Here is a 22,150-nt window from a genome sequence, read left to right as displayed (position 1 = left end):
GGCAGCCTAGATTTTCCATCCCCTGTATTTCCTGTGCAACTCTCCTGTTCTGAGACATATTTCCTATTAGAATTCACAGGCATCGTCCAAATGAGGAGCAGCCGCTACAACAGTCCCAGGTGCAGGCAGAAGTCTACAGGCCTATACAAAGCTGGCCACACTGGCAAAGGATTGACATTAAACCCACGGATCTTTGCCTTTTGTGTTCTTCTAAAGTTAATCAAGGCCATGAAGCCTCCTTGTGAGTCTGAAGCAAGTTGACTGCTGGCAAAAGACTTCCTGCCTGCCAGGTGTGAACTACCCAGGTGAGAGTAGCTTAGCAACCATCTTCATTAGGCTCAGAATGAATACCAGGACCAGACTCTCGGGAAGTTCCTATGTCCATGCAGGGTCTTTTCATACCTGGCTGCCCTCCAGAATGGACTTCTTAAAAGATACATCGCAGGCATTAATGGTTTCATTGATATTGGTGCCATGTGGGTCAAGAGCAGGAGTGTCTGCTTCACCCGGCCTAGAAACAATCCTCATGTATGGGACTCATGCCAAGTCACACACATCCCACTTGCCTGAGGAGGAAAAAACTCTGCTTTATCCAATATGTGAGACAGACCAGAGTGTGGGGTAGCGAAGACCCAATGTCAAATGGGCAGGATGAGGGCTGTGTACCTAGACGCGCTGTGAATGAGTGGGTGTACCTGGGTTTAATCTCTAAAACTAGGTATGGTGCTGCACACTTAGACTCCCCGCACTTGATCTGCAAGAACAGAAGTTCAAGACCATTCTTAATTCGTATAATGAGTTCCAGAGCAGCCTTGGCTGCCTTGTTTCAATAGATATAATATATAATGCCTTGTTTCAATAGATATAATATATAATGCCTTGTTTCAATAGATATAATATATAATGCCTTGTTTCAATAGATATAATATATAATGCCTTGTTTCAATAGATATAATATATAATGCCTTGTTTCAATAGATATAATATATAATGCCTTGTCTCAATAGATATAATATATGCCTTGTTTCAATAAATAGAGATAGATAGATAGATAGATAGATAAAGATAATAAGTGTTAAATGAATACATATTTTTTTAAAAAGCAAGAGTAATTGAAGGCGTAAATTACAAACAATCCCACACCATTTTGGAATTATGATTAATAGAATGGTTGTTTATTTAAAGGGGAAAACTTACAGATCACCATCCCAGATAACAGCCCTCTGCGCAATTAGGAAGGGAGCCTAGTCGCCGGAAGCAGAAGCCGGAAGCCAGAGAGCCAAGCAGAGGGCAGTTGCTGCTTTTTTAAAGAAGGAGAGACCACGCCTCAATGGGCTGGTATCTCAGCAGCTATTGGCTGAAGGAGCGGAAGGAACTCCCGCAACAGGTAATCAAGTTTCTCCTGCTTGAACCTGCAAGATCCTTGGGGTCCAGGTGATGAAGAACCATAGATAAAGTGGATTCAGGGCCTAATCCGAGAGAGCTAAACTTCTTTCTGCCCATCCTGGGGCTCAGCACCGCACATACTGCTCACCTCTCAGACTGAGGGATGGGACCTGGCAGCTCTGCTCTCCCTGAAGTCCTATCTTCCAGGAACTGGGCCTGGCTTCCTCATCAGTCTGAGAATGTAGCCTTCCTAGGCATCTTGGGAAAGTCTGCAGAGCCAAGGGCAGAATTCTGTGAGACATGCTGCACTGTGGAGCAGACACACTGCTGTCCACGACACTTAGGCCAAAAGGAAACTGGAAGGCCAAGCTGTCAATGGATGGCTGAGTATAGAATCCTCAGTCTATAGAGTATAGAGCTGAGAGGAAAAGTGAGTAACCTGCCACATGATCTCCTCCCCATGCCTGGGCAGCTTGAAGGCAGAAGGAATCCCCTGTTCCAGGACAAAGACCTTGCCTGTCAGGTTGGCCCCAAGCGCTCCTTTGGATTCTCCTCAGTCTCCCTGCCTGACCTCCCACCCCATCCACTCCTCATTTCCAGATGCCTGCAGTTTTCTACTGAGCATGTCCAAGCACGCAGATCAGCTCCCAAACTTTCTACCCACAAATTCCAAAGTCCAAGACATGAAATGAAGTTCACTCTGCATCCCAAGGCTGCTCCAAGCACACATTGATCCATTCTACACAGATGAATCGATGCCTTTTACGGGTCTCTCCTCTCTCATGATCTGTTCTGCAGCTTTTGCTTCAACCCACCAGCTGCAGAAAACCTGTGGTTCTGGGCTTGCCTGGATTAATATTCAAATGTGCTCTGACTGTCAATGCAGGGAGGGAGATATGGCCAGGCCAAGCACTGAAGGAACAAACTTCACTCAGCCTGCAGGATAAAGCTAGGTTCTGTGTGCTCACAACCCTCACCTCTCAGAGGAGGGAGTTGGGACTGGGACCAGGAAAAGAGGACATCCCTATTGTAACAGTCACCACGCTGGAGGTAAAAGGAAGGACTTCAACAAGACAGCAAGGCACCCAAGACTTTGTCTGGTGGAAAACAAGACAACTTGAAGTCTGGGGAGATGACTCTATGGATAAAGTGTTTCCATACAAACACGAGGCCAATGCCCAGCATCCATGTAAAAAGCTGGCATGGGGGTCCATGCCTATAATCTATTGCTGGGGAGACAGGGGGATGCTGGAGTCTTGCTGGCCAGCCAGTCTAGTTCAATTCACATGTTCTAAGTTCCATGAGAGACTTAGCTCAAAAATTAAGGCAGAGAGTACTCCAGGAAGACAGCCAGCGATGTCCCCCCTGGTTTTCACGTGTGTATACACATGAAAACACACACAAACTATCTAAAACTTGGAAATAAGAGAAAGGTGACCTTCAGAGCATACCGGGATATTGTCCAGCAGGTCACACTTGCACACGCATGCCTTAGTTTAAGGGCATACCTTTCCCTGGCTTGTTCTCGGCATTGACTGAGATTGGGACTCTGAGATGATTGGTTAACTGTGGGATTTTTGTTTCCCCCAGCAAGATACAAATGATGCGTCTGGTGGACCCGATAACCCACCAGGTCACAACCTCATTGCCTGCCCGATGTTGCTGATCCTACTTTTCTATCCAAGGTCTTCTTCCAGCTTTCTAGCTCCTGGCTTTGCTGGGAAGTGCCTGATCCTGACTACTCTCTGAATTGGCTTCTCTCTCCTGCCAGCTCCCTGCTCGCAGAGGTAAGTTAATCCTTAACAAGGGCTCTCTGTGTGTAAGAATGGATTCTTAACTTCTAAGAACTGGTCTTTGATTGCTCTCTGCCACTGCTATCCTTCTATCCACATCCGCCCCAGCCCAGCTGTAAGTCCTGCTCCAAGGTAGCATCATTCACGCTCTCTCAGTCTGGCCTGCAAATTCTGGCCATCCATCCATCTGGCTCCAACAGCTCACACCTGCACACACACACACACACACACACACACACACACACACACTGCACAGAAAGGCAAGTCTTGCGACCTTTATTCATCATCTAAAGTCCTTGCAACTCCATGACAAATAATACAGTTTTCTGTCTTCTGTTTTGGTACAAGGATGTCATGCCTCTCCCAGCCTATTCAATAGATGACTGGATAGATGGATAGATGCATGGATGAACGGCTGAGTAGATGGGGGATGGACAGATGGGTGGACAGGTGGATGGATAGATGGGTGGGTGAGTAGATGGATGGGTGGATGGGTAGATGGGTGGGCTGGGTGAATGAATGGATGGATAGATGGGTAAATGGATAGATCACAGGCAGATGTGTGACAGCAGATGGGTGGATGGGTGAGTGGATGCATGGTTGGACGGGTAGAAAATGGGTAGATGAATGGATTGGTGGAATCCTGGTGAATCAGTAACTCCAAATTGCTACCACTTGGACTCCAGCCCCCGAGTAAGATGGTTAAATTGGCAGCTTGACAAGAAGTACAGTCACCTAGGAGAAAAACCCTGATCGTGTCTAAGAGAGAGTCTAGACTAGGATAAGGGAGGCAGTTACCAACGGGCTGGGGTCTTAGAGTGAATTAAAGGGAGGAAGGGGCTGATTATCAACACTCCTTCCTCTCCTCCCACTCCGTGTGTGTTTGTGTGTGTGTGTGTGCGCGTGTGTGTGTGTGTGTGTGTGTGTGTGTGTGTGTGTGTACGTACGCGTGTGTGCTTCCTGACTCTGCTGTCTGACTCTGGACAAAAATGTCATCAGCTCCTCCTGGCAGCGTGCATGCCTCCTTTGGACCTGTGAACCATAATAACCCTTCCCATCCCTAAGCTATCTGGTCAGGTTTCTGTCACAGCGACAAGACAAGCAGCTAGTAAATGGAGTGACCCTGGGTAGACCACGTCCTCACTCTGAGCCTTAGTTTCCCTACTTCTGAGAGAGAATATCATGATGGCCAGGTGTACGCTAGACGTCTGAATCACAGACAGATCTCTGAACATCCAGACACTCGGTGACACCAACTTCCAAAGGGGGAAATATTAATGAGGAGAATTCAAAAACAAAGCAGAAACCCTCCTGTCAGAATCAGAGTTCTATTTGTCAGGAAGCTGGGCCAGGGAGGCTGCTGGATGAAATCACCCACGGGCTCATCTTTATTCATGGAGCCCTGCTCAGCAACAAAAGAAATCTCTTCTCCCTTGGTGCTGGCCTGAAGGGCAAGGAGGGGCCCCTCCAGCTAGCTGAGCTGAGTTCGGCCTTCCCTTCCCCTTCCTAAAAGAGATGTTGTCCCCAACAGGGAAAGCTTTGAAAGCCATGGTCAGGTGGACAGGGTCCAGAACATCTGGCTCCCTTCCCCTGCAGGTCCTTGAAAATGGAAGACTGAAGAGGTCAGCCTCTCCCTTCCAGCAAGGAATTACAGTTTTTGCAGAGGTGGGGATTTTCAGAGATGCAGCCTGGGAACCCGGCTTTCTAATACCCAGGCCTGGCATCCATTCCCATTTCAATGGTGTCTGATTCCAGCCCCTGGGACTCCCGCAGTTCTTTTCTATGAAATTTGCATCGCAATGATTAGAGGCTGCAGGAGATGGGGAGCCAATTTTTTTTTTTTCCAGCGGTGAGTTTCTCAATGCAGGAGTCACCTCACGGTGGAGCTCAGAGCAAACTTCATCTTGTCCCAGGGAACTGCTCCCGCCAGCCCCCATGCCTATCTGATACTTCAAAATGAAAAGAAGAAAAAGTTAATAAAAATCAGAAAGACACCAGACCCATCACTTGGCATTACCGTGGTGATCAAGAACACGTGTAAGAATATCCCACGGAAGCACTCAGGCTGAAGAATTCTGTCCCTGAGAAACAAGTGACTTTCTTCTTCAAAGCTCTGGTGTATCAAAGTCTCCCAGAAAGAGGAAGAGTGGGCAGGGAGGTGGAAATTGGGGGCTGAAGGCATGTTAATGAGTCTTGGAAGGCAGAAAACCCTGTGCCCACAGTAGCTCCTGACAAGGGGAGGTTGCAGAGAGGCCTCAGCGAGTCAGGGCTGGGTAAATGGGTTCTGAACCCTGACTGAGTCTCAGGTGAGAACCCTGAGGCAGGGCGATGAAGGGGAGCCACCAGGCAAATGTGACCCTCAAGGGAAAACTTTCCAAATCAATTTGCTGACAAGGCAGTTCTGGCAGGCATAGTCCTTCGAAATATTGATTATGCATCTGAGAAAGAGAACTAGAGTCATTCAGTCTTCAAGAAGCAGTGGCTGCTTGGAACCCAGCCAGCCTAGGTCCCAAAGGTCGTTGCTGGAAGCCGCGAGTGGGAGCTACAGAATCAGGTTGAAGTCCAGTAGCCTCTGCGGGGCCACAGGCTGGAAAATACCCTTCCCACATGTCCGTGCTGGCAGGATAGTACCTTCTTTCAAGACTGTGAGCTTTGGAGAACAGGCAGGGCATAGTTCCTTTCTCCTGTAGGGAAAAATATGTAGGTGGCTAGGAGACTTGCAATCTGAGTTGGAATGTCTAGGCATAGGCTCTGTAGATATCTTAAGATGGCAGGAGCAGAAGCCCTATGTGTGAGCATGCTTTGTGCCTATCCCAGAGTAGATGGTAGCTGAGGTTCCAACTGACAGGTTCCCTGACATGCTTTTACCCAGAGCCTCTGGGTATCCTTGGGTCTTCTCCTGTGCTATGCAGCTCCACCCTCCGCTGGCGGTAGAAGCATCTGTTTCCTGATTTTAAACATCTTCCTCAGCAATCTGGAGCAGTTACTAAAAATGCTTCATCCAAACAAATAGCAGGAAGCGGCAACATCTGTATAAGTGGCCCTCTGCCACTTATAGGTAACGAGTCCTTTGTCAAGGACAGCATCATCACAGTGCTGTAACCTGAGGATCATTGAACGAACGTGGGTCTTTAGGAAGGCCGCAACTTAGTTATTTGGGAAGCCCAAAAGCTGATAGCTCTTTTACTAGATCCCATGTATCTATGACAGGGGTCCCACTGAGGTTTGTCCATCCCTCTGATCCTGGAGTAGGCAGAGAGCATACAAGACGGCAACCCTGGAGAGGGCTCTTCAACCCTCTTGTCCAGAATGCCAAGTCAGAGTTGGTCCTCAAAGGTAATAACTTAAGAGCCTCTAAGACCTGTGGTATGGTGTGTTCTCTTCTCTCCTTCTCTCTAAGACAGCCATTGCTAATTGCAGAAGAAAAACCAAGTAACTAACCCTTTAGGAATATTCCTCTTAACCACCATAAGGTTTTATTAGTTGTAAGGAAAACCTCTACTAGACAATCAGATTTAATCTCTTTATATTGACTCTTAAAGGGTAAGTTTAAAGTCACCTGCTACCTAGCATGGTGAGGTGGGTCCCCATTGCAGGTTAATCACTTTTTCTTATTAAAACCCTTTAGAGAATCCAGGGACACCCTGGAAGCCAGATCGTCCTGACTCTTGCTGAAACATGCTCAGAGTAGACTTCTAATTTCTTTCCCTTTATGAGTCTACAGCTGAGGCTTGCACAAGGCTTGACCATCTCAGAAACATTTCCCAGAGATCCAAAGCATGACCATGGAGTATGAAGCACTTGTGTGTGTGTGTGTGTGTGTGTGTGTGATATGTTTCCTCATGCCCCATGCTGGACTCACCACCCAGTGCAGCCATCTGCAGAGCGCTGTCCTGCACCCTGACTACTGTGATCATGCCTTGCCCATCTCATCTCCAGAGGCTTAAATGACCCTCATCAGCCACGCTGTGTTCTCTTTGACCCTTCTATGTGTAAAAAGCAGAAACTGAAGACATCTCCACAGCACAAGAAGGAAGCTTAGAGTCTGGATACCGAGCGACTCACCTACTTACTTCCCAAGATGCTGGTGCCCTCTGCTAATCGTGTCTTATGTTCCTTCATAGGGAACCATGTCACTAGGCAGTGCCAAGGACTTCATAGCTTAGATTTAAAAAACTGCAAACCACAGTAAATACTGAAAATTAAGAAAAAATGTCTCTTAAGGTAGAGAGAATTGGCATATTTTCAGTACTAAAATTTAAAAGTACAGATGATTTTGTTTTAGAAAGGCAGACTTATATTATAAATATCAGAAAACTCCCATCAAATTAGAAGAAAAAGAAAGATAAACAGATAGACAAGAAATGGGGCACATTTTAATCTCTAAGAAAGAGGTATATAACTCATACTTCCATCCCTACCCTAAAGTATGCATAATAAGATGCCATAACTCCTGGTCCACTGAAGAATCTGCCCAAGCCTGTTCACACAGTGCTGGGAGACAGCTATCTGGATTTTCCTGGGAATGAAGGCTGCCCAGTCTGCAGAGCCTTCTCAGCTATAACAGCTAAGCTTTGAGTGGGCAGTCCTCTAACCACATATACCTCATGTGAGGATGCTGGCCATACCACAGCTGGGTGCGGGGAACAGAATAGACAGAGAATTTGCAAGAAGGAAAGAAAGAAGGCATAGGGAAGCCAGTGGCAGGTGGAGAGAGAATTCTCAAGCCTAGGGACCCGAATGGCCAACTCACAGTGAGGTCATATGGAATGTGAACAAAAGGAAAACACAGTGGGAAGAGGAGTGGAGAAGGTCTGGTCATCATCTGCACAGAGGAGGCACAGGAGAAATAGTGTGCCCATCACTGAGTGGGTGCCATTGCAACCTTGGCAGTCACATAGAAACCAATGCCCCTGGAGGAAGATAAGACCCAAAGGAAACAGAAGTGGGAAAGAAGCAAGAAATATCCCTGTGAAGACTTAGCAAGCAATCCAAGACCCTTGGAGAGTCAACGATGGGCACTGGGAAGAAAAAAATCCCTGATTGGAAAGTGTGTGTGTGTGTGTGTGTGTGTGTGTGTGTGTGTGTGTGTGTAGGGGGGTGGCTTGTATTCTACAGAAAAGGTGGAAGAGAATGAATAGACAGAGCTCAGGGAGAGCTCCCCAAGATAAAAGCTGAATCTAAGAAGTAAATATCATTACATTCCAGGAGAAAAGGACATGAAACAGTGAAGCCCAACATACAGCTGAAAAACATGGGAGTTTGTTGCTGAAGAAATCATTGCCCACATAGAATGCAAAACGAGATTTAGATGGTGCCCTACTTAGCTTTAACTGTCACCTTGGCATAGCCCTAATATATGAGAAGGGAATCTCAATTGAGAGATTGCCTAGATCAGAGTGGGAATATTCTTGGGGGTGTTCTCTTAGCTGTTTATTGGCATAGGAGATCGCCGTCCACTGTGGGCAGCATCATTCCCTAGGAAGGGAATAGTCCTGGTCTATATAAGAAAGCAGGCTGCCCACAAGCCCCAGAGTAAGCAAGCAGGCGACACTCCCCCATGGTTTCTGGTTCAGTTCCTGTCCTGATCTCAACTGTAGACTGCAATCTGTGAGCTAAAACAAACCTGTTTATCTCCTACATTGATCTTGGCCAGGGTGCTTTGCCACAGTAGTGGAAAGAAAGTAAAATATATGGGAAAAGTAGAATTCTAGCCACCACAGGCTTTCTCAAGTCAATACTCAGCCCTAGAAATGGAGAAACCTGCTGGACACTTGTTTACTGAAGCAAGAGATACTTAGGCAGTTCCAAGACTTAAGGACTGTTATTCTGCTGCAGAGACATGCAAAAGGACCATAGTGGGCTGTGAGTCTGCTTCACACCATGTAAGACCACAATAAGTGTGCAAATCCTAACTACTCAACAGAAGGTGAATGTAGTAGCTGGTCCGGGTCTTTGACTGGATGGAGACCCACCCAGGAGATTAATAAAACCTACCTCTGGGTGTGTCTGTGAGGGTGTTTCTAGGTCCGATAGACCAAGGGATGAATGCAGGTGGCAGCATCCCATAAGCTGGGAATCCAGGGGCAACAGATGGGGAAGGAGAAGCAGGAAAAGAAGGGCTCAGTTGCCTCCCTCCTTGGTCTCCGGGATGTGAACCTAAATCACCTACCTCCGCTGTGCCCTTCCTGCCAGGATACACTGAAACCTCCAGCACCATGAACCAGAATATATCTCCATCCTCCCTTAAGTCGCTTCCTCCAGGAATGTTGGTGAGCTCTGCAAACCCTACCAGCCACAATAGATCAATGATCTCACCCATAGAGGTGATGGGGTGAGAGAACAGACAGAGAACAAAAAACACAAATGCCTGCATTTGTAAGTAGGGCATGTGGGTCGAGATGGGTAGCCTTTAAGCTGACAGATAAGCACAATCACATAATTCATAGTATAGGTAATATATGGTAATTATTGATATAGGTATTCATCATGTTAAGCAAAGTAAGAATCAGAAAAAAATAATGTCCCATTTTCTATCCTTTGTGGATCTTAGCATTTAATAGACACACAAAGCCACACCTGTCTAGAGGATGTGAAAGTAGATAGATACTGTCTGGGGGGTGAATGAGAATAAAGAGTTGGGGGAAAGGAGGAAGAGGGTGGCGAATATGACCAAAATACATAGTATACTTATATGAAAACGTCTTCATGAAGCCCATCAGCATGCACGATAATATCTACAAATAATCAGCTAATCAACCTATAGAGTAAACGAGCAATCTCCAAACATTAGACACAAACGGTCTCAACAGTGAATCCTAGAGATGCTCAAGATGGACTCAGGCTGGCGCTGACACTCTGTAGAGGGCCCAGTTGGCAAAGGCTAATGCTAAGCACGTGTGTGCACCCAGGAAGGGATAACTGCAGTAGAACCAAAGCACCCATAGAAACAGGAAAGACAACAATCACATCTGTGAGCCTGACAGCAACTAAAAGTTATCAGTGAAGTCACTGTAAGACCCACAGGGTCAGGAAACGCATCCAGTGAGGAGACCAAAGACCCCTCCCAGTGTGGGAGTAGTAATACCAGGAATTCAGTAAAGACCCCAATGACAAAAGCCGCCAGAGGCATAAATCCTAGGTAGAAATCTGTGATCGATTACAAGAGTTCTGAAAATTATCTAGCTATATTTAATTCCATTTTGGTACACAAAGCTCTTAATGTAAGTACTAAGAGGCACGCATTTGAGGTGCTTCTGTTTCTTTATATGTGGGCACTGATGGGAAAAGGTCTCCAAGATAAAGTATTAAATGGAAAAAAAGGGATAGGTCAGCAGAACTGCACCCCTCCCCGGAGTCTGTCCTACAGGATCCTTCTTCTCCAGGACCATGCCATCCCAGCCAGTCCCTGATCCCTCTGCTGGGCCCTCCCCACAACACCGGAAGACTTCCCTCAAGCAGGCCCACGCCACACAAGCCAGAACAGAACAGGTAAGTGAACTACCTGCCAGGGGAACTATACCCTTCCTTGGATTCTGTCCCCTGTGACTCTTCCCCAGGCCCATGCCATCCCTGACCCTGCTGCTTCTGGGCCCTGCTTCTAACCCCAGTAGCCTTCTGCCACTGAGGTGCAAACCACATCAGGCACAGGCACCTGTGAGTGACCCTCTTGTCCTGTGGCCCTTGCCCTCCTATCTCAGCATCAGCACCACTGCTGGGCCTGCCCCAAACCCCAAAGGATTCCCACTCTTCTTGTGCAGCCCTCACCAGTAGACAAGCAGGTGAGTTCCCGGCCTGCCAGCTGAACGGCTTCCACCTCCTGGACTGCTCCTACAAGTCCCATACTGCTGCCTGTCCTCTTCCAACTCACCATCCTCCCCGCAGCCAACCCTTCCCTAGAATTCGGACAGACACCCCAGGCTAAGACACAATCCACACCAGTTAGAACAGATGCCATAGGTGCAGGTACAGCCCACACCTTTTGGAAGAACAACCTCAGAAACTTTATCAGAAGTCAGGCTGGTCCTCAGGCTTTATTGGAGGCTAGGCCAGATCTAGAGACCCAAGAAGACTTGGACTATACTGGAGGACAAACTGAATCAGGGTTCCCCCAAAACCCTAGCAGAGACATCCTACTGGATCTGAAGATTCACCAGTCACCAGAACCCTTGGCTACTTAGGTCAGAAGACCAGAGAGGAACCAGAAATCAAGGAGCAAAATACCCATTCAACAAAGACAAATGTAGAAATCAACACCTAGACCTAAAGTCATCTCAAATCCAGATGTCTAAATGCCAGTGTAGAACACAATCTTTAACATAAAGGGCAATATGTCACCACTAGAACCCAGCTATCTTACGACACCAAGACCTGAATATTCCAATGCAGCTTAAGCACAAGAAAACTAGCTCAAAAATAATTTTATAAATGTGATAGAGGCCCTTAAAAGGGAAATGAAAAAGCTCTTAAAGAAACTGAGGACCAGACAACCTAAAAATTAGAGGAAATCAATAAATCTCTTAAAGAATTTCAAGAAAACCAAGAAAAAACAAACAGTTGGCAGAAATAAATAAAACTGTTCAAGACCTAAAAATGGAAATAGACGTAATAAAGAAAATACAAACTGAGGGAATTCTAGAAATGGAAAATATCAGGAAGTGAACAGGAAATATAGACACAAGTAACACCAACAGAATACAAGAGATAAAAGAATCTCAGGTGTTGAAAATACAGTAGAATCAATACATTTATCAATCAAAGAAAATGTAAAATCTAAAAATTCCGAACACAGATTTCTAGGAGATCTGGGATACTATGAGAAGACCAAACCTAAGAATAGCAGGAATATAAGAAGGAGAGAGTACCTGCTCAAAAGCCAGAAAACATATTAACAAAATCACAGAAGAAAAAAATTTTCCCAGCCTGAAGAAGGACATTCCTGTAAAAGTACAAGAAGCTTATAGAACATCAAATAGACTGGATCAGAAAAGAAAAATCCTCATGCTACATAATAGTCAGAACACTAAACATACAGAATAAAGAAAGATTATTAAAGGCTGCAAAGGATAAAGGCCAAGTAACATATATACCCAGACCTATCTGAATTACACCTGACTTCTCAATAGAGACTCTAAAAGCCAGAAGAGCCTGGACAGATGTCTTACAAACTCTAAGAAATGATGGATGCTAGCTAGCCCAGACTACTATACTCAGCAAAACTTTAAATCAACACAGATAGAGAAAACAAGATATTTCATGACAAAGTCAAATTCAGGACAAAGTCAAATTTAATCAATATCTATCCACAAACTCATCCCTATAGAAGGTAGAAGGAAAACTTCAGCCCAAGGAAGTGAGCTATACTCACATGAACACAGGCAATAGATAATTCCACACCACTAAATCCCAAAGAAGGGAAGAACACATTCACACACACACACACACACACACACACACACACACCCCACCATCACCACCACCACCACCACCACCACCACCACCAACAACAACAACAACAACAACAACAGCAAAATTAACAGAAATTAACAATAACTGGTTATTAATATCTCTCAATATCATTGGACTTAATTTGCCAATAACAAGACACAGGCTAACAGAATGGATAAAAAACAGGATCCATCCTTCTGCTACATATAAGAAACACATCTCAACATCAAAGACAGACATTACCTCAAAGTAAAGGGTTAGAAAGAGATTTTCCAATCAAATGAACCTAAGAAACAAGCTGGTGTAGCTATCCTAATATCTAACAATATAGATTTCAAGCCAAAATTAATCAAAAGAGATAGAGAAGGACATTTCATATTCATCAAAGGACAAACCTGATCATCTATGTCCCAAATACAAGGGCACCCACATTTGAAGAAACATTATTAATGCTTATATCACATATCAAACCTCACACATGAATAGGGGAAGACTTTAACACCCTACTCTCCCCAATGGATAGGTTGTCCAGACAGAAACTAAACAGAGAACTAACAGAACAGATGTTATGACACAAATGGACCTAACATATCTACAGAACATTTTACCTGAACACCAAAGAATATACCTTCTCAGAACCTTCTCCAAAACTGACCACGTACTCGATCACGAAGCAAGTCATTTTGGATTAAAGTCGAAGTTCAACAACAACACAACTACAGAAAAACCTACGAATGCATGCAGACCAAACTACTCTCAACTGAATTGCCACTGGGTCAAAGAAGAAATAAATAAATTAAAGACTTCCTAGAATTCAATGACAATAAATCCACAACATCCCCAAATTTATGGGACACAATGAAAACAATGCTAAGAGGAAAGTTAATAGCACTAAGCACCTGCATAAAGAATTTGGAGAAATTTCATACTAGCAACATAACAGCACACCTGAAGGCTCTAGAACAAAAAGAAGCAAACATACCCAAGAGGAGTAGACTGCATGAAATAATCAGACTAGGGACTGAAATCAATAAATAGAAACAAAGAACAATACAAAGAATCAATGAAACAAAGAGTTGGTTCTTTGAGAAAATCAACAAGATAGACAAACCCTTATCCAAACTAACTAAAAGGTAGAGAGAGAATGTCCAAATTAACAAAATCAGAAACAAAAATGGGGCTATAACAACAGACACTGAGAAAATTCAGGGAATCATTAGGTCATACTTCAAAAACCTGTACTCCACAAAATCAGAAAATCTAAAATAAATATACAAATTTCTTGATAGATACCATATCCCAAAACTAAATCAAGATCAGATAAGCAATTTAAATAGACCTATAGCCCCTAAGAAAATAGAAGTGGTCATTAAAAGTCTCCCAACCAAAAACAGCCCAGGAACAGATAGTTTCATCACAGAATTCTATCAGACTTTTAAAGAAGAGCTAACACTAGCACTCCTCAAATTATTTCACAAAATAGAAGAACAAGGAACATTGCCAAACTTTTTTTATGAGGCTGCAGTTTCCCTGTTACCTTGATGCCCAAATCACACAAAGACTCAACAAAGAAAGAGAATTACAGACCAATTTCCCTCATGAATATTAATGCAAAAATACTCAGTAAAATACTGGCAAGCTAAATCCAAGAACACAACAAAAAATATTTCACCATGATCAAGTGGGCTTCATCCCAGAGATGCAGGGATGGTTCAACATACAAAATCCTGTCAATAATTCACCACATAAACTGGAAGAAAAAAAAACACATGATCATTTCAATAGATGCTGAAGAGGTCTTTGATAAAATTTAACACCATTTTATGATAAAGGTCTTGGAGACAGCAGGGATACAAGGAACATACCTACACATAATAAAGACATTATACAGCAAGCCAATGGCCAACATCAAACTAAATGGAGAGAAACTCAAAAAGAAATTCCATGAAAATCAGGAACAAGGCTAGGCAGTCCACTATCTCCATATCTGTTTAATATAGTACTTAAAGTTCTAGCTAGAGCAATAAGACAAAAGAAGGAGATCAAAGGGATACAAATTGAGAAGAACGAAGGCAAATTTTCACTATTTGAGATGACATGATGGTATATACAAGCAATCCAAAAGAGTCTACCAGGGAACTCCTACAGCTGGTAAACACTTTTTTTAAAGTGGCTGCATACACGATTAATTTAAAAAAAAAAAAAAACAGTTGTGGGAAGTAGCCTTGAACACATTGGCACAGGAGACAACTTCCTCAACAGAACACCAATAGCACAGACACTAAGATTGACGATTAATAAATGGGACCTCATGAGACTAAAAAGCTTCTGTAAGGCAGAGGACACACTGTCAATAGAACCAAACAGCAGCCTACAGAATGGGAAAAGATCATCAACCCCACATCTGACAGAAGGTTGATGTTCAAATATATATAAATAACTCAAGAAACTAGACATCAAAAACCCAAAATAATCCAATTAAACATGGGGTACAGACCTAAATAGAGAAATCAACAGAAGAATCTCAAATGGCTAAGAAACACTTAAAGAAATGTTCACCATCCTTAGCCATAAAGAAAATGCATTTCAAAATGACTCCGAGACACCATCTTACATCTGTCAGAATGGCTAAGATCAAAAAAACAAAAATGAGAGTTTATGATGGAGAAGATGTGGAGCAAGGAGAACACTCCTCCGTTGCTGGGGAGGGTGCCAGGTTACAGCCATTTTGGAAATCAGTATGACGGTTTCTCAGAAAATTGGGAATCAATTTACCTCAAGACCCAGCGATATCACCCTTGGGCATATACCCAAAGGATACTCAACCATACCACAAGGGTACTTGCTCAGCTATGTTCATAGCAGCATAATTCATAATAGCCAGAACCTGGAAACAACCTAGATTCCTCTCAACCAAAGAATGAATAAGGAAAATGTGATACATTTACACAATAGAGTATTACTCAGCTGTCAAACACAATGACGCCAAGAAATTTAAGGGCAAATGAATGGAATTAGAAAAAAAAAAATCATTCAGACCCTGAAAAACAAATATGGTGTCTACTCACTCATAAGTGGATATTAGCTGTAAAGTAAAGGATAATCAAGCTATAAACCCATAGACCCAGAGAGGCTAGGTAACAAGGAAGGCCCAAGGGGAGTTGCATGAATCTGCCTGGGAAGAGATCTCCTGGGTATCCTGGGGGTAGATGGGGATGGGAATTTGAAGAATTGACTTGGGGGATGGATGGAGGCAAAGGGTGCTGGAAAAAAAACTAGAAAGGGGGCAGCATTTCAGGGTCACGTAGAAACCTGACGCCAGGAAAACTCCCCTGAATCTACAAGAATGATCCCAGCTAAGACTCCTAGCTATAGTGGAACTGACAATCTCCTGTGATCAGATTGGTAACCATCCCAATTGCCATCAGAAAGGCTTCATTCAGTAATTGATGGAAGCAGACCCACAACCAAATGTTAGACTGAGTTTAGGGATTCCTGCTGAAGATGGGGAGGAAGGATTGTAGGAGCCAGAGGAGTGAAGGACATCACAAGAAAACCCACAGAAACTAATAACCTGGCTCATAGGAACTCACAGAATCTAAAGCAGCAACCAGGGAGTCTGCATGAGATCAACCTAGGCCCCCTACATATATGTGACCGTTATGCAGCTTTATCTACTTGTGGGACTCACAATGGGAGCAAGGGCTGTCCCTAATGCTTTGGTGGGCTCTCGGGAACCTATTCCTCATACTGGATTGCCTTGCCCAACCTAAACACAAGGGGAGGTGCTTAGTCTTACTGCAGCTTAATATGCCTTGCTTTGTTGATACCCATGGGAGGCTGCACTTTTCTGAACAGAAACACAGTGTGGAGTGAGGGGGATGCAGAGGGGAGGTAGCAGGAGGGGATGGGAGAAGAGAGAAGAGAAACTGTGATCAGATGTAAAGTAAATGAATGAATGAATGAATGAATGAATAAATAAATAAATAAATAAATAAATAAATAAATAAATAAATAAATAAAATTTAAAAGCCTATTGATCACTGATAAAAAAGATAAAGAAACTTAGGACTGATGAAAAGAGGAAGGGATGAAGAAAGAGAAAGGGAGAAAGGAGGAAGTGAGGGAGGGAGGAAGGGAAGGAGGGAAGGAGGAAGGAAACACAGATGCGTTATTGCATCCACAGTTGCTACATCTATAAACATGAACAGGAAACAGGTACTAATGAGGTGCCTCTAGGGCAGCTTTGGCAAAGAACAGGAGAAGGGCTTTCCCATAGCCTATCAATACGTCTAAGTAGGTTTCTAATGACCAGCATGCTATTATTGAAAAGAGCTACAGGGGTGTTAGTGAAACAGTAAATCTTTTCCTTAAGGGACCCTGAGCAATGTGTGCAGACACTTGGACTTGTCACACTCGGGGGAAGAATGTGGGGAGTTCCAGGCAGTAAAAGACAGGACTACTGGCTGAACATGGAGCCAAGGACAGCTGCAAAAATTTACCTGACCCCAAACATCAGTTCCACTCTCTTGATGTAAGCGTGAGATAATTTTTTTAATGCATTAAGTTGGGAGCTGGAGAGATGGCTCAGTGGTTATGAGTGCTTACTGCTTTTCCAGAGGGCCCGGGGTTCAGTGTCCCGATGTGACTCGGGACCACTTGGAGCTCCAGCTCCAGTCGTACTATGGTATTTCAGACTGCTCTCTGGTGTTTTGATAAACACCATGACCAGAAACAACTTGGGGAGGGAAGGGTTTATTTCAGCTTACAGTCTGTTCTGGAGGGAAGTCAAGTCAGGAACTCAAGACATGAATTCAAGTAGAGGTGACAATGGGTTAGTGCTTTTCGCCCATTGTAGGTGGTGCCATCTCTGAGGGTGGCTCTGGATTCTCTAATAAAGCAGTCTGATTCCACATCCTCTCCAGCGTAAGTTGTTATCAGTGATTTTGATCTTGGCCATTCTGACAGGTGTAAGATGGAATCTCAGAGTTGTTTTGATTTGCATTTCTCTGATGGCTAAGGATGTTGAGCATTTCCTTAAGTGTCTTTTGGCCATTTGATATTCCTCTGTTGAGAGTTTTCTGTTTAGGTCTGTACACCATTTTTTTATTTATTGCTTTTATTGAGCTATATACTTTTCTTTGCTCCCCTCCCTTCTTTCCCCCCTCCTCTTCTATCTTCCCCCAATGATCTTCATGCTCCCAATTTACTCAGGAGATCTTGTTTTTTTCTACTTCCCATGTAGATTAGATCCATGTATGTCTCTCTTAGGGTCCTCTTTGTTGTCTAGGTTCTCTGGGGTTGTGAATTGTAGGCTGATTTTTTTTTTTTTTTGCTTTATGTCTAAAAGCCACTTAGGAGTGAGTGCATATTATATTTTTCTTTCTGGTTCTGGGTTACCTCATTCAATATGCTATTTTCTAGATCTATCTACTCCCCCATTGCTGGTGGGAGAGCAAACTTGGTCAGACACTTTAGAAATCAATATGGCAACTTCTCAGAAAATTAGGAATCAATCTACCTCAAGACCCAGCAATTTGGGCATATACCCAAAGGATGTTCAATCATACCCCAAGGACATTGGGTCAACTATGTTCACAGCAGCATTATCATTCGTAATAGCCAGAACCTGGAAACAACCTAGAAGCACCTCAATTGAACAATGGATAAGGAAAATGTGGTACATTTACACAATGGAGTACTACTCAGTGGTAAAAAATAATGACATCTTGAAATTTGCAGGCAAATGGGTGGAACTAGAAAAGCCATACTGAGTGAGGTAACCCAGACCCAGAAAGACAAATGTAATATGTACTCACACATAAGTGGCTTTTAGGCATAAAGCAAAGAATAACCAGCCTACAGTACATAATCCCAGAGAACCTAGACAACAGAAATGACCCTAAGAGTGAGATACATGGATCTTCTTAAGAAGGAGAAAAAGACAAGATCTCCTGAGTAAATTGGGAGCATGGACAGGGGGCAGGGGAAGGGTGGAAGGGGAGTGGGGAAAATGTATAGCTCAATTAAAAGGAATAAGAAAGAAAGAAAGAGAGAGAGAGAGAGAGAGAGAGAGAGAGAGAGAAGGGAAGGAAGGAAGGAAGAAAGGAAGGAAGGAAGGAAGGAAGGAAGGAAGGAGAGAGAGAGGGAAGGAGAGAGGGAGGAAGGGAGGGAGGAAAGAGAGAGAGAGGGGGAAGGAGAGAAGGAGGAAGGGAGAGAGGGAGGGAAGGAGGGAGGGAGGGAGAGAACGAGGGAGGGACGGAGAGAGGGACGGAGGGAGGAAGCAGCCTAAGCAAGCCAGAAGAAGCACGCCAGTAAGTAGCACCCCTCTATGGCCTCTGCATTAACTCCTGCCTCTAGGTTCCTTCCCTCTTTGAGTTTCTGTCCTGACTTCCTTTAGTGATGAACTATATCACTGAAGTGTAAGCTGAATATCACCCCCCAAGTTGCTTTTGGTCATGTTGTTTCATCATAGCAATAGAAACCCTAACTAAGCCAATCACCTTTGTGCCTCTACAAACACGGTGGCTATAGAGCATCCAACATTACTGCTCATAACCCATCTAATGTGCTCCAGGTCCCACAGTGGTCAGCAGACATGTAGAGCCACACACATGGAAATATGGGGGTTGGAGACCTATGGAACTGATTTATTCTCCTGAGTTCTATCTTGGCATGTGCCTTGAGGAAAATTATGTCCCATCCCCTCAGTGACCTCAAGACTGATTAGTGAATCAGGAGTCAAGTTTAGCAAACAAGAAAACTTCTCTCAAGCTGTGGTGGTTTTAATAGTGATTATCAACTTGACAGCCACTAGAATGTGCTAGGACACAACATTCTGGGTCTGCCTGTGAGGAAGTTTCCAGATTAAGTGAACTGATGTGGGGAAACTCACTTTGGACATAGGTGGCACCATTCCATAGGCTGGTGTCCTGTGATGAATAAAATTCGGCTGAGCACCAGCGTTCATCTCTTGTTTCCTGACTGCAGATGCCCTTTGACCAGCTGCCTCACATTCCTGCCACCATGCCGTCCCTGCCATGACAGTCTGCCCTTGAACTGTGAGCCAGATAAATGCTTTCTCCTTGAAGTTGCGATTATCAGGTATTTTACCTTAGCAATGGGGAAAGTAACCAGTCTACCAAGGTGGTCACCACATTGCCAGGCAGTGAGCATTCTGGAACACAAAGGGAATGGGTCATTGCCTAGGGTGATGCGGGCCACTGCCCAGGGAGATGTCCTAACTGATCCATCAGCCCAGGTGAAGCGCTGCTCTTCTGTCTCCATGGCTTACCCAGCTGGCTCTGCCCACCCAACTCTGCATTTTGCAAGCATTTGTACCCCTGGCTTTGTTCTTGGGCTCATTGCAGCTCACGTGAGCAGGGGCCCTTGGGAAGAGCAACTACTCTTTCTAGAATAAAGATGGAGGAGCCTTTCTTCCACCCGGAATCATGGAGAGTATGAAGAGAAGAGAAAGAGGTCTCTAATGCCAAGAGACCTAATTAAAGTTGAGATAATGTACCCACAAAAGGGGTTTGCCCAAAAGATGGTTCAAAAGGCAAGAAGGACTTTTAGCCATGAGAAGCCAGATACTGTTATAGGAGCATGGGCAAGAAAGTGGCAGCTTCTGGGACACTGAAGATGCCTCAGTCCATCTTGCATGTGCTTGCTGTGTTAGCATGAAAATCTGAGATTAGATCCCTGGAACTTGCATTTAAAAATTTGGTGCAACAGCATGCACCCGATACCCCAACGCTGGACAGGGGACAATAGAGGATCCTTGGGGCTTGCTGGCCAGTCAGTTTAGTCAACAATCGTGAGCTCCAGGTTCAGAGAGAGACCCTGTCTCAAAAAATTAAGGTGGAGAGGGATAGAGAGAGAAACCTGACATTGCCCTTTGGCTCTGGATTACATACCCATGTGCACATATATGAGCCCTAACCCACACATATGTGTACACACATGCACATAACAGTCACCACGAACATGTAGAACTCAGCTAGATTCTGCCATAGGCCCACAGGCATCAACAGTGAGAACCCAAGGTGGAGAAGGCCTTGCAGCTGCTTCATCCTGACCAGATTGGCAGCAGCGCCATTGCAGAGCCCAATGAGGCTTCAGGGTTGTTCTGAAAGCTATTCTCCCCTACTTCCTGGGAGGGCTTGACCCACTGACCTGGGAATGGGGTTATCATAAAATCAATAAGAAATAACTTGACAACATTTGACTGTCCCGTCTCTTGGTAAATACGAACTCGCCTCTGTGGAGACTCCTACTCAGGAGGTTGATACCTTTAGAAAATGCTTCAGAAAAGTGAATAACTTTCCACAGCCCTTGCACACAGGAAGGCAGAGATAGGAGCGTGGAGCCGCTGACATCAGGCCAAGCCCGGCAGGCTGATTTAGAGGGGTGAGCCAAGGCACCTGCTGTGGTCATGGGCAGTCAGTAAGCAGTGATTGCTCTCCAATTGAAAAGAGCCAATTGAGATGGAGAAGCAAGTTTCAGTCAGATAAGAGGGCTTAATGGGAGAGCTGCACCCATTCAAATGAGCTATGCAACTGCTATTCTTACAGTCTGTTCTTTTAAAGAACATATTTGTTAATTGTGTGTGCATGCGTGTGTGCATGTGTGTGTGCGTGCGTGTGTGCGTGCGTGAGTGTGTGCGTGCGTGCGTGCGTGCGTGTGTGTGTGTGTGTGTGTGTGTGTGTGTTGGGGGTCAATGTAGCATGCAGAGTCAGAGGACAACTTTCAGGAATCAGCTGTCTCCTTCCTGTGCCTGTGGTTCCCAAAGATTGAACTCAACTCAGCAAGCCCCTGCACCCACAGAGGCTCCCCGTCACGTATCTAAGGTTTATTTGAACACCACTTCACATGTCCTTTCATCTCCACCCCCAAATTTTCTCCCTTCCTGGGAGACAGGGCATATGCATAGGTGCATTGAGGCTGCGGAAGTCTCCACCCCCAGTACTAGCTTGTCTGGACACTGTGGCAATGGTCTGCACTGATTCCAAGAGACAGAGAACTGGACAACTCGTCTCCCTGTCACCCCTTTGGCAGTTTGCATTTTTCTTGTGACTTTGAAGCTGCCCAGGATGGCCATGTCTTCTCTGTACGTTCGCCTGTGTGGAAGCTGCACATGAGAAGAGTCAGTGGCCGCGCTGGGGAATAAGAGCCCCTCTGTGGCCTAATCAAGGAAGCCACAGTGAGTACACAACCACCCCCAGCAAGTACCTAGAGACGGAATACTGGAAGACACTGAGCAGCAGAGTTTGCCCCATAAAGTCAGCAGAGAGCACCGAGCCTATCAGACGGTGTCTTCATCAGACAGTGAAATTGAATTAGATTCCGCAATAGCCGGCGTCTGCAGCCCATTTGCATGGCAAGTGTGAGATTAAAGCAGAGTCATTGGGGTAATGAAGGCGCTTGCAGGATTTCTGGGCATGCATCTGGGTTCCAGTCATTCTCCCCTTCTGTGCGGACTCAGGAAGCTCTGACTTTAGTGTAGACTTGAGGACCGACCACAT

This window comes from Arvicola amphibius, chromosome 9, assembly GCF_903992535.2.
Source record: "Arvicola amphibius chromosome 9, mArvAmp1.2, whole genome shotgun sequence".
NCBI lineage: Eukaryota > Metazoa > Chordata > Mammalia > Rodentia > Cricetidae > Arvicola > Arvicola amphibius.
Note: the sequence above shows the minus strand (reverse complement) of the source record.